Here is a 10,013-nt window from a genome sequence, read left to right as displayed (position 1 = left end):
TTTATTTGGCACGGGAAAAATAATAATAATAAACAGCACGATTACAATAGGCCTTCGCAGCGCTTAGCTGCTCGGGCCTAATAAAATTAATTTGTTCACACATGTCGATGCAAAACATAACCCTCCAACCACTTCCTGTCTGGTTCTTTGTCGTCTCCACCAGTAGAAACATCCGGTGGTTGGTCAGATTACGCCAGATTCAACAAAAATGTTGCAAAATACAACAAAAACTCACCTCATCTTAGTGCAAAATTTCAAAATTAGCATGCTTCCAAAAAGCAAATTTATTTTTCATAATTCCAATTTGCACCGTTATAAAGTCAGTGGAAAAGCAGCTTTTATGCCAAAACATTAATTAAACTTTTTGTGATATCTTTTATCTGGTTGAATCAGCAGTGAAAGGTTGGTTAAAAACAAAGAGATGGTAGAACATGTTCTTACTTTGTCCATGATGGTTTCCTCCAGGGAAACATGCTGTCATCGCTGCGTTTTATCAAGAGTTTCACTGGCAAGGACATTGCTGCTAGTAAAACTTCACACAAATCAACCATTAATTAAAACACTGAGATGTGAAAAAAACAGATTCCAGACTACCTCATAAAATGATGCAACTGAAGCGTCAGGTTGCCATCTTTTTACAGATATTCCTTTTTCCAATGATACAGTTCCAGTTTTGTGATAAATNATGCCTTTTCTAGCATCAGGAAGCACCGTGTCACAAAATAAAATGTTAGTTTTTTTAAAGTTGCTTGCATTCTATTTATAATCTAAAAGTTTAAAATGTTTATCATTCTTCAACTCCAAGCAAAAAAATGACTTGACAATGTGACAATGAATTAAATCAGTCTCAGGTGATTTAATTACCCACATAACAACAGAAAATATTTCTGTTTGTATGTGAAGTCATTCAAGTTAAAAATCCCTGATTCAAAAAGTAAAGAAATGTTTCTTCCTCACCACACTCTGCAATTATGAATTATGAATTTTCCTGCATAATGCGTCTAATTCCTATAATGTGTTTAAGTGAGAATTCATGAAGGCAAAATGTTCAAAAGGAAACAGAAACCACTTGCAGGGATAAAGAGTCAGAGGACTGGCATGGTCACGAAACTATTTCAAAACAGGGAAGAGGCTAAAATCTCAAAGTATCTGCAAAATGACCAGAGAAGAAATGTAAACCACAAAAATCTAAATTAAGTCAGAGCGCATAGATTTAACAGAAGGAAAGAAAAGGATGATTTAACTGAAAAAAGCTGTAAAAACCTTCATGAAAGTGTCCATAAATGTAGATGTAAAGCAAATACAGAAACAAAAACATCAGGAATATGAGAAAGACATATGGAGAAGACGGCACGATGTTTGCAGCTCAGGACGTTGAAACGGAGCGACGATCGTCCAACTGGAACATCAGGGCGTCTGAGAGCATCGCTCTCTTTCCTCTCTGCGTCTCGCTTCGTTGGTTTTGTCACATTCAATGCTTTTTCTGCAGATTTACTGTTGACTAGACTGAAAGTTGTGTAGTGAGAACGATCGCTGTGTTGGCTGTTTGGTTTTAAACATGGCGTCCCACATGAATCAAAAAATTACTTAAAATGAATTCATTTCTATAATTTTAAGGGTTTCAATTACGATTTTACCTAGATGTTAAACATTCACATTTTTCATATATGGGCTGAGATTTGATTGGTAAAAATGTGAGTTCTTTGCTACACCATGGTGTACGGAACACCATCAGGGCCAATAACACAAAATAAATTTACTTTAGTTTCAAAATTCTAACTTTCTTCTGACATTTGACTTCCTACAAGAAAGAATAAATAGTTATTTGATTAGTTTTTATATATTTATTAGCAACATAGTTGACAGTCATTTTGACAGAGATTGACACAAAATTAGAATTCTCAGACTAAAGTCAGAATTTAGATTTTAAATGGCCACAATTCTGAGAAAAAAGTCAAATTTCTGAGAAAAAAGTAATTTTGTGATCTCAGAATGCTGACTTTCTCTTTTTTTCAGTGACTCTAATTGTCCTCCGTATATGTGAGTTGTTGAGGGTTTCCGAATTTCTATCTGAAAAATCTACCAAAACTACATATTATTATTATTATTATTTTATTTTATTTTTATTTATTTTTTTTTTATTTTTTGCTTTATTTCTGTGGTGCCCAGTTGTCCACTTGCATTAAAAAACAATGCTAAAACCGGGAGAAACTGGGTACAAAAGATGAAATTGGGTAAATATTTCCAATGTGCTAAAGGAAACATACTACAATAGTTGTTTTCCAGTATTTTAGAAATCTTTACAGACCCAAAAACAGAGTGAATTTTGTTGTCTCACTTGTTTAAATTCAAATCAGTTGATAAAGTAACTGTGGGTTTCCTCTTGTTGTTCGTGATCCAGCTTTTTAGCTAAACTTTCTGAGACAGAGAACAGAAAACTTTGCATTTTAATAGTACATGAAGTTTTCTGCTAGCATGCAAAGACCTTATCTGGGGTTTATGAAACTCCGCATCAATATTTGATTTTTGAAAAGACAATCAGATCTGTAGTATCCAGGATTCTAATCAGAAACACTGTAATACCCACTCCCTTCCAGCAGGTGGCAGTAATATGTGCATTAATGATTAGATTTCAAAGGAAAAAGATACTCAACATGGGTAACGTTGTGCTAGCAACTTTCCTCTAACTGCAGCCTATGTTTAACCTCCAAACAAAGTTACTATTCATTTCTAATATTATTTAGTCATCTGTACCAATATTCTACAGATATCTTGTCCATAAAAACTGAAATTTAAAAATATTATGCTTCAGAAAGTGTTCAAAAACTTTTGTTTTCCTGAACAACAAAAAAAGTGCTGAAGGTGAGATTTAAAATCCATTTTGATACAGTTGGATTAATCTGGACCGGGCCTTCGTTACACACAGACTCTTGCTCGTTCAAGGTGTCGATGGTGTGTCGGGTTTGGCAGTCGGGGGTCATTTTTCTTTCTTTTTCTTTTAGTCGAGACATCGGCGATGTGTCCAGGCGCAGCGGGGGAGCCTGCTGACACCACTGATTGGTTATGCCGGAAAATCACAACCAAACCTGAAACAGAGCAAGAGACAAACAGCGTAAAAAAAAAAAAAACACGGGTGGACAGATGGAGGGATGAGGAGAGGCATTGACACCAAAACACTTCCTGCCATCAGATAAATAGATTTTATCAACAGTGAGATGAGATGCGGAGAAAGTAATTACAGCAGCGAAGTAAAGCGAGATGAAGTGTGGAGAGACAGAAAACGAGTCCAAAAGCCTGAGACATTAGAAACTGAGAGCAGAAAACATTCAACACCCTGCTGTCACTTTCACACTCCGAATATCTTCATGAGCAGTGGGAGACAAAGAAGTAGCAAAACAAAAAAAATTAAATCAGAAGCGCTGTCATCAAGCCTTAATGTCGAACACATGTTTCTGACGTAAAAATACGCTGATGGTAATGGATCGTTCTGGTGATTCTCACAATAATAAGAATAATCTGGACAGCGGCCATGTTTGCTCTGACTCCAGCTTTTTTCTGTCCACTATTAGCTCAGCAATCTTCCTCCTGCGTCTGGACGCAGCTGGGCGCCGCTCCCTCTGCGCCTGCCGCTAAATTGAAAAGCGGAGAGCAGAAAAACGTCCTAATGTTCGGCGCGCTGTCTGTCCCCGGTCCCTGCTCCCGCGCTTCCTGTGAGCAGTGTTGGTCTCTTGCTTGTCCCTGTCTGGCTTACCTGCTGGGACGACTTATTGACGAGCTGTCAGGCGTCACTGTGGCAACAATCACTTCCCCTAGTTAGAAACACCTTCAGTGGTCGAGCTGAAGCTCTTCAGACACTAAGGAGCAGCGGAAATCGATGCGTCTGCTGATTAATGTGATGTTTAATTACATTTTATTAAAACGGTGCAACCAGGACACTGGATCCTATGTTACCTTGGAGAAGTATTCAGATACCAAGAACATTTTTACATTTTCTCGCCTTACAAGAACTAAAATCAGCTTAATGGAAATAATTCTACAAAAAACATTTTACTTTCTGTTACTGCGAGTATTAGGGCCAGGCTAAGAAAAAATAATACCAGAAATAAGTCATAATATTAAATAATAAATTTATATAAGTTATAGTTCAATTAAAAAAAATGCTTTATTGATCCAAAGGGGAAATTAAATGTTAAGTGTTCCTATTTTCCATCTCTAATCATTTTTAGACCAAATAACACATTTGCTCTTATTTCTGTAGTTCTCAGTTGTCCAGTTGCTTTCAAAAACAATGTTAAAATCTGGAGAAACTGGGTACAAAAGATGAAATTGGGTAAATATTTCCAATGTGTTAAATGAAACATGCTATAATAGTTGTTCTCCAATATTCTAGAAATCTCAGATTTCTACAATAGGTACATTTTGTTTTCCACTTGTTTAAATTCAAATCAGTTGATAAAGTAACTTTGGGTTTAATCTTGCTACCGATCCATCTTTTTAGTTAAATTTTCTGAGGCATAAAACAGAAAACTTTACATTTGAATAAACAATACATCAACAATTTTTCCATTCAAGTCTCCAAATTCATGCGTTTAACAGTAAAAAATACTTTCATAGAACATTTTAGCACAAACTAGTCCCACCATCACAGCAGCATTTCATAGTCGGTCAGAAAAAAGTGGACAACATACGACAAAATGTCATTTTAAATTGTTCCCAGGGGAATCTCCTCTTATGGCTACCACCATATTTTTAAATTAACTTTCAATCAATCAATTAAGTTTATTTTGGACATTAGTCATTTAATCCTGTGGAGGTTCTTCAGGCGATAGAAGGCCGGCTTTGTAGCTGTCTTTATGTGGCTCTGAAGGTTCAGGTCTGAGTCCTGATCGCTGGTTTCAGCTGTAATAACTGGATCTGTGTGCTGACGCCATCATGTGTGTGTTATCAGTCAGCTACCCAGTGTTACCAGCAACATTCCAGCACCAGCTGCTGGGATTAATGGACCAAATGCTGCAGAAATAGATCCAGGCTTTCTTGGAAGGAAAAAAAAAATCAATTTCTATTTGGAAGCAGAGGGGAACAAACTTGTGTTTACACCAATTTAAAACATATATGTGTAAAGTAAAAAGCATAAGTTTTCCCCGTTAATGAGAAGAATCCATTTCTTGTCGGTAACACTTTATTTGAAGGGGTTTGTATAAAATGACACTGTCGTAAACATAACCTGTTATGAACATAAAGGAGTTTTCATAAATGTTTATGACTGTTGTCATGAAGCTGTAATGATTCCTTGAATATTATTAAAATTCCTCGAGGAAAATTTACCTGTCTTAAAGCGTCGTTAAATTATGTTTTATTTTTTACCGCACCGTGTTCTGGCCGGGTCGTTATTTGCTTTGCGCAGAGCTCTCACTTCCCCTCTGAGTTGCTGCCAAGCACTAGCAGCCTAGCATCCAATTTTCAAGTTCGGTCTGGGGGGATTTCATTAATTCATGATAGTGTTTGGGTTTTTGTTGTTGTTTTGGGGGGACCAATAAACATCCTTAAAATGACGGGCGTGATACCTGGAGTACGGCAGCCTTTTTCTTCCGGGAGCTGCTGCCTGGTGGCGGTGAAGAGCGCGGCGGGTGTATTTATACAGGTGAGCGTATAGCCTGAACACTGCGCTGTAGATGATTAATGTAAGTGTAGCTCTACGGAAGAACCAGACACTAAGTTTCATATCATCCCTGTTGTTGAGGTTGTTGATCTGGAGCGCATCGTAGCGGTACATGGCTAGTAGATGTTTCTGTGCGTGACGAATGAAGATGTCAAATCCAGCCGCTAACATGAACACAAAAGCTATAAATGTCTGGACAAGGTGAGAGTTAAAAGCTGGAGTGCAGACATTTTTATGATAATATTTTTTCAGGTTAACTTAGAAAGTGAGCTGTTATTGTTACAGGTAAATTTTCTAAACTACAGAAAAGTTATTGTAGAGAAGCTAAAACATGAAAATTTGAGTTAATATCCGATAGTAACACTGCTGTTATGATAGAATTTACCAATATTTTGTTTTATCAAATTTTGTTTCATTACTCAATTAATCATCAGAATAATTGATACTCGATTACTAAAATAATCGGTTTACAACAGCTCTAAAATTTGCATTAAAAGATCAGGACAGTAGTCGTAAACATATATGAAGACTCCGTCGTGTTTAGTCATATTTATGACCAGTTCAAATACAGTATTACTCGTTTGTGTTTGTGGACATTTTTGTTTTCTAATGTCTGAAAAAACCTGTTGCTCTTTCTCACCAAGAGGGCCGTTTTTGCTTTTGCTGTTTCTTTCTGTCACCATGGTTATAATCTCTGAGAGCCCATTGTGGCGATCGTAAAAAAACACTGAGAGGAGGTAAAATGGCCTGAGAGGCACATTTTTATTTTTTTTGTCTGTTAATCTAAAACTGCAGCTTTCAGGGCTGCCTGGTTCTCCGGCTCTAAACCGTAAAGACAGAGACATGAAGATTGTGAGTCATGTAGCTAAAGTGGCGTTGTTGTGTTTGACATTTAACTGACATGCAGAGGTGCTTTCTGCGCCTTTCCTGGAAACGCTACTTGTCTTTAAATAATCCCCTTCCTGCAGGCTGATAGCCGGGTGGATCTTATTCCCCCCCCCAAATCTCTGAATATAAATAGTTGAATGTCCCACAAGATGAGTCATTCACACACACACACACCTATAAAGATATGCTTGTCAGTAATAAGAAAGTAATGGCAGTCAATAACAATTGTTATGTAATGGTGATGATGATGGAGCGTCGTTTCATCACAAACACAGTTTGGTCCGCTCTGCATCGATGAGGCGGCGCTGAGCTACAATCTGGTTAACAGATGACACTCCGCTTCTGCGTGTGTGTGTGTGTGTGTGTGTGTGTGTGTGTGTGTGTGTGTGTGTGTGTGTGTGTGTGCGCGCCCTGACTGACTGACCCTTCTACGATTTGGAGTTTGAAGTTATATTATGCAGAGTTGGGTAGTTACATCGATTTGAATAATTTTTTTGAAAAGAAATGTACTTTTAGGAGTAATTTTACTCCTCTGTTCTTGTTACTTTTAATTGAGTAATTTTATTATGAAGTATTTTTACCCTTACTTGAGTAAAATTTCTGGATTTTCTACCCACTAAATGAGAAACAAACATGTTTTAACCAAATATTCACCAGACACACACCGCCGTTTTTGTTTCATAAGTATATTGAAAGAAACTGAACATTTTTATTTTCCCCAATTTTGATATTTTTTGTTTCTTATCTGAATTACTGTCATTTTGGTCCTTAAAATACCAAAATTTCCACTTAACTGTATATTTTGGTGCGTCTGAGTATGTGATTCTTAAATATTAAATCAGCACTTGAATAGATTTTTCCCAAATTTTTTTTCTTTTACTTGAAGTAGTGCTGTCGTTACTTTACTATGATTTTTGCATACTCTGCTCACCTCTGGTATCGTTATTCGTTATTATAAAACAAAAGATAAAGTCTCTTTATAAGGAGAGGTAAATGTGTTTTTTCTGACATTTCTAAATACCTGTGCAGTGAAAAAGTATTTCTGGTCTTACTGATTTCTTTTTTAACACATGATCAAAATCAGATAAATATACCCTGATTAAATAAAAAATACAGTTGGTTTTATTCGTGAAGAACAAAAAGCGAACTGAAGTATCCGGGATTTATGCTTGGAAAACTTATTAAATTAAATTAGATTGAACTTTCTTAATCCTCCAGGAAGCTTCCTCTGGGAAATTTGGAAATTTCCAGCAGCAGAATCAACAGAAACAACTAAGCAATACATATTAGAAAAGACAAAAATATAATAAAAAATATAAAAGGAAATGAATTAAGACAATAAAAGAGGTATGGAAAAGTAAATAGCAGCACCTTCACTTATCACTCATTACAATAAATTATTGAACAACAATGATATGGATGCTGTTCTGTGTCAATTAGCATATTATTAGAAATTATTCCATATTATTTGCAATCTGCTCCCTGCGGTCTAAATTACATCTGCTTGCTGATCCTCTTCTTTGTGCTGCATTTTAATAAGGGCAATTTTGCAACATGGCTGCTTCCATTAACTGTTTTTCCTTTTTGTTGTCAAAAAATGCTAAATTATTTAAAAATGTTAATTCAACAATCACCTCATTTACAAGTTTTTTTAATTGCAAAACACCTTCTGGGCTGAGCTGATGATACGAGCGTCGGGTAACGAAAACAATTTAAATCGTTTTTGTTCTGGACGGACGGATTGTAAAAAAGAAAGCTTGACGTCACAGGACTGCACAGAACTATATGACAGTGCATTATTGTCACTGTAAACAGGAAATTTCTGCCAAAAAGCTCAGAAATTTTGAGGATAATCTCTGAAAATGCATTCTCAGATTTGAGCAAACGGTCACAGATTATTAGATATTCTCGTTTTCCTGGAATTTCTGTTTCATCTGAACAGCTTTAATCTTAATAGTTATATAGACGTTCGTCCTAATTACTTCTTTCTGTAGTTGCAATTTTCATGGAAGTGAACCAAAACATTCAAAATAATGCATTTCTAATATGAACAACTTGATAATTCCATATTAGTTACCATATGTACAAGTGGGTGTCACTGCTCATGCTTGCAGTAATCACCGGTGGTCGTGCATGCAGAGCAGCGTGTAGTTACTATAACCCGTCTAGCTGCGTTCCTTCGCCTGGTGAAGAATCGCTCTGGTTACAGTAACACTTAGAAAAAACACCTTGCTGGGATTTAGCAGCCATTTGTCAGAAGCAGCTGGCAACAAATCCGACTTTTCCCAACGGAGGGGAACAAAGTTCAAGTGTTGACTCGCACAGAGTCTGCTGACAAATCGCAGCCTGGGCTAATCCACAGCACACACACACACACACACACACACACACACACACACACACACACAGCACATTTCATACGCCTATTAACCCATGACATTGCTTGGTGACATATTCGGTGCTAAGCAGTCTGATGCTAATGGAAAAAATGAAGTCATTGTTAATCTGTGTGTTTGAAATTTTGCATGCATAAAAATAAATTAGGGAGGTTAATGCACAGAGGTTGTTGTGAAGCAATTTACTCACCTTTTTAGTAATTCAAATAGCCTCACATTGACTTACTTAGGAGTGATGTTCAAACCAATTAAGGTTGAAGTGTTATCTGTGTATATTTCAGTTGTTTTTTAATGAATTAAAGGTTAATATGGGCTTAAGGCTCAGGCTGCAGCAGTGCATGTAAATAAAAGCTTATTTGGCTTCAGCGTTCCTCGAAGAGTGAATGCTGTTTGCTTTATGTAACTAGAGTTGTAAATATTCACAACTCAGGAGTGTGAACCGTAGCTCACAGAATATCAGGGATAAAGTTGTGGAGAAGTTTAAAGAGGATCTATTATGCTAAATTCATATTTTGTTTGTTTTTGTACTTCTGTTTTTGTTTCTACTGCTTCTAAAACCAGCCAGCTGATTTTTGGCAACGAGTTAATGTTTTTGGTGTTCAAAGCCTTCAGAATGTAATGTCACAAATCACCTAGCAACCCCAGCTGAGCCCAGCTCGTTGCCTAGCAACCCAAGCTGAGCTTCAGCTTGTTTGGTCAGCTGGTTTTTCTGCTGTATCTCTGTACAATGGCTGCTGGAAAAGACAACGAGTTTTGTTGTTGATTTACCATCCAGAAACCGCATCCTGCATTCTTGTTGGTTGTACAAGCTGAAACACTACACCAACATAGTATTTAGTGGAAATTAATGCCAACATACTAAAGTGCTAAATTCAATCCTTTAGCAGGTATTCAAGATACCTTTAAAGTAGGGTAAGTGTTGTGTTTTTGTGTAAGTGTTGTTTACCTCCTTCATTTGCTTGTTTTAGACTTCCCATCTGATCAATAAAGATTATTTAAATAATAAAATATTTTAACCCGGGCCTGGTGTCAAGTTTGGAAGGAGAACACAATGACGCATTTCTCTTCAC

The 10,013-nt window shown here is 36.7% G+C and overlaps 1 protein-coding gene across 1 annotated transcript in view; it reads left to right on the top strand.

Moving 5' to 3' along the window:
• The window catches only part of LOC106952739 (cortexin-3-like), a 33,575-nt gene that overhangs the window by 13,598 nt on the left and 9,964 nt on the right, over positions 1-10,013 (top strand). The window lies entirely within an intron of this gene.

Source organism: Poecilia latipinna, unplaced genomic scaffold (assembly GCF_001443285.1).
Source record: "Poecilia latipinna isolate Pla-1442-1.1 unplaced genomic scaffold, P_latipinna-1.0 Scaffold536, whole genome shotgun sequence".
NCBI classification, from domain to species: Eukaryota; Metazoa; Chordata; class Actinopteri; order Cyprinodontiformes; family Poeciliidae; genus Poecilia; species Poecilia latipinna.
This window is presented reverse-complemented; position numbering and strand designations above follow the sequence as displayed.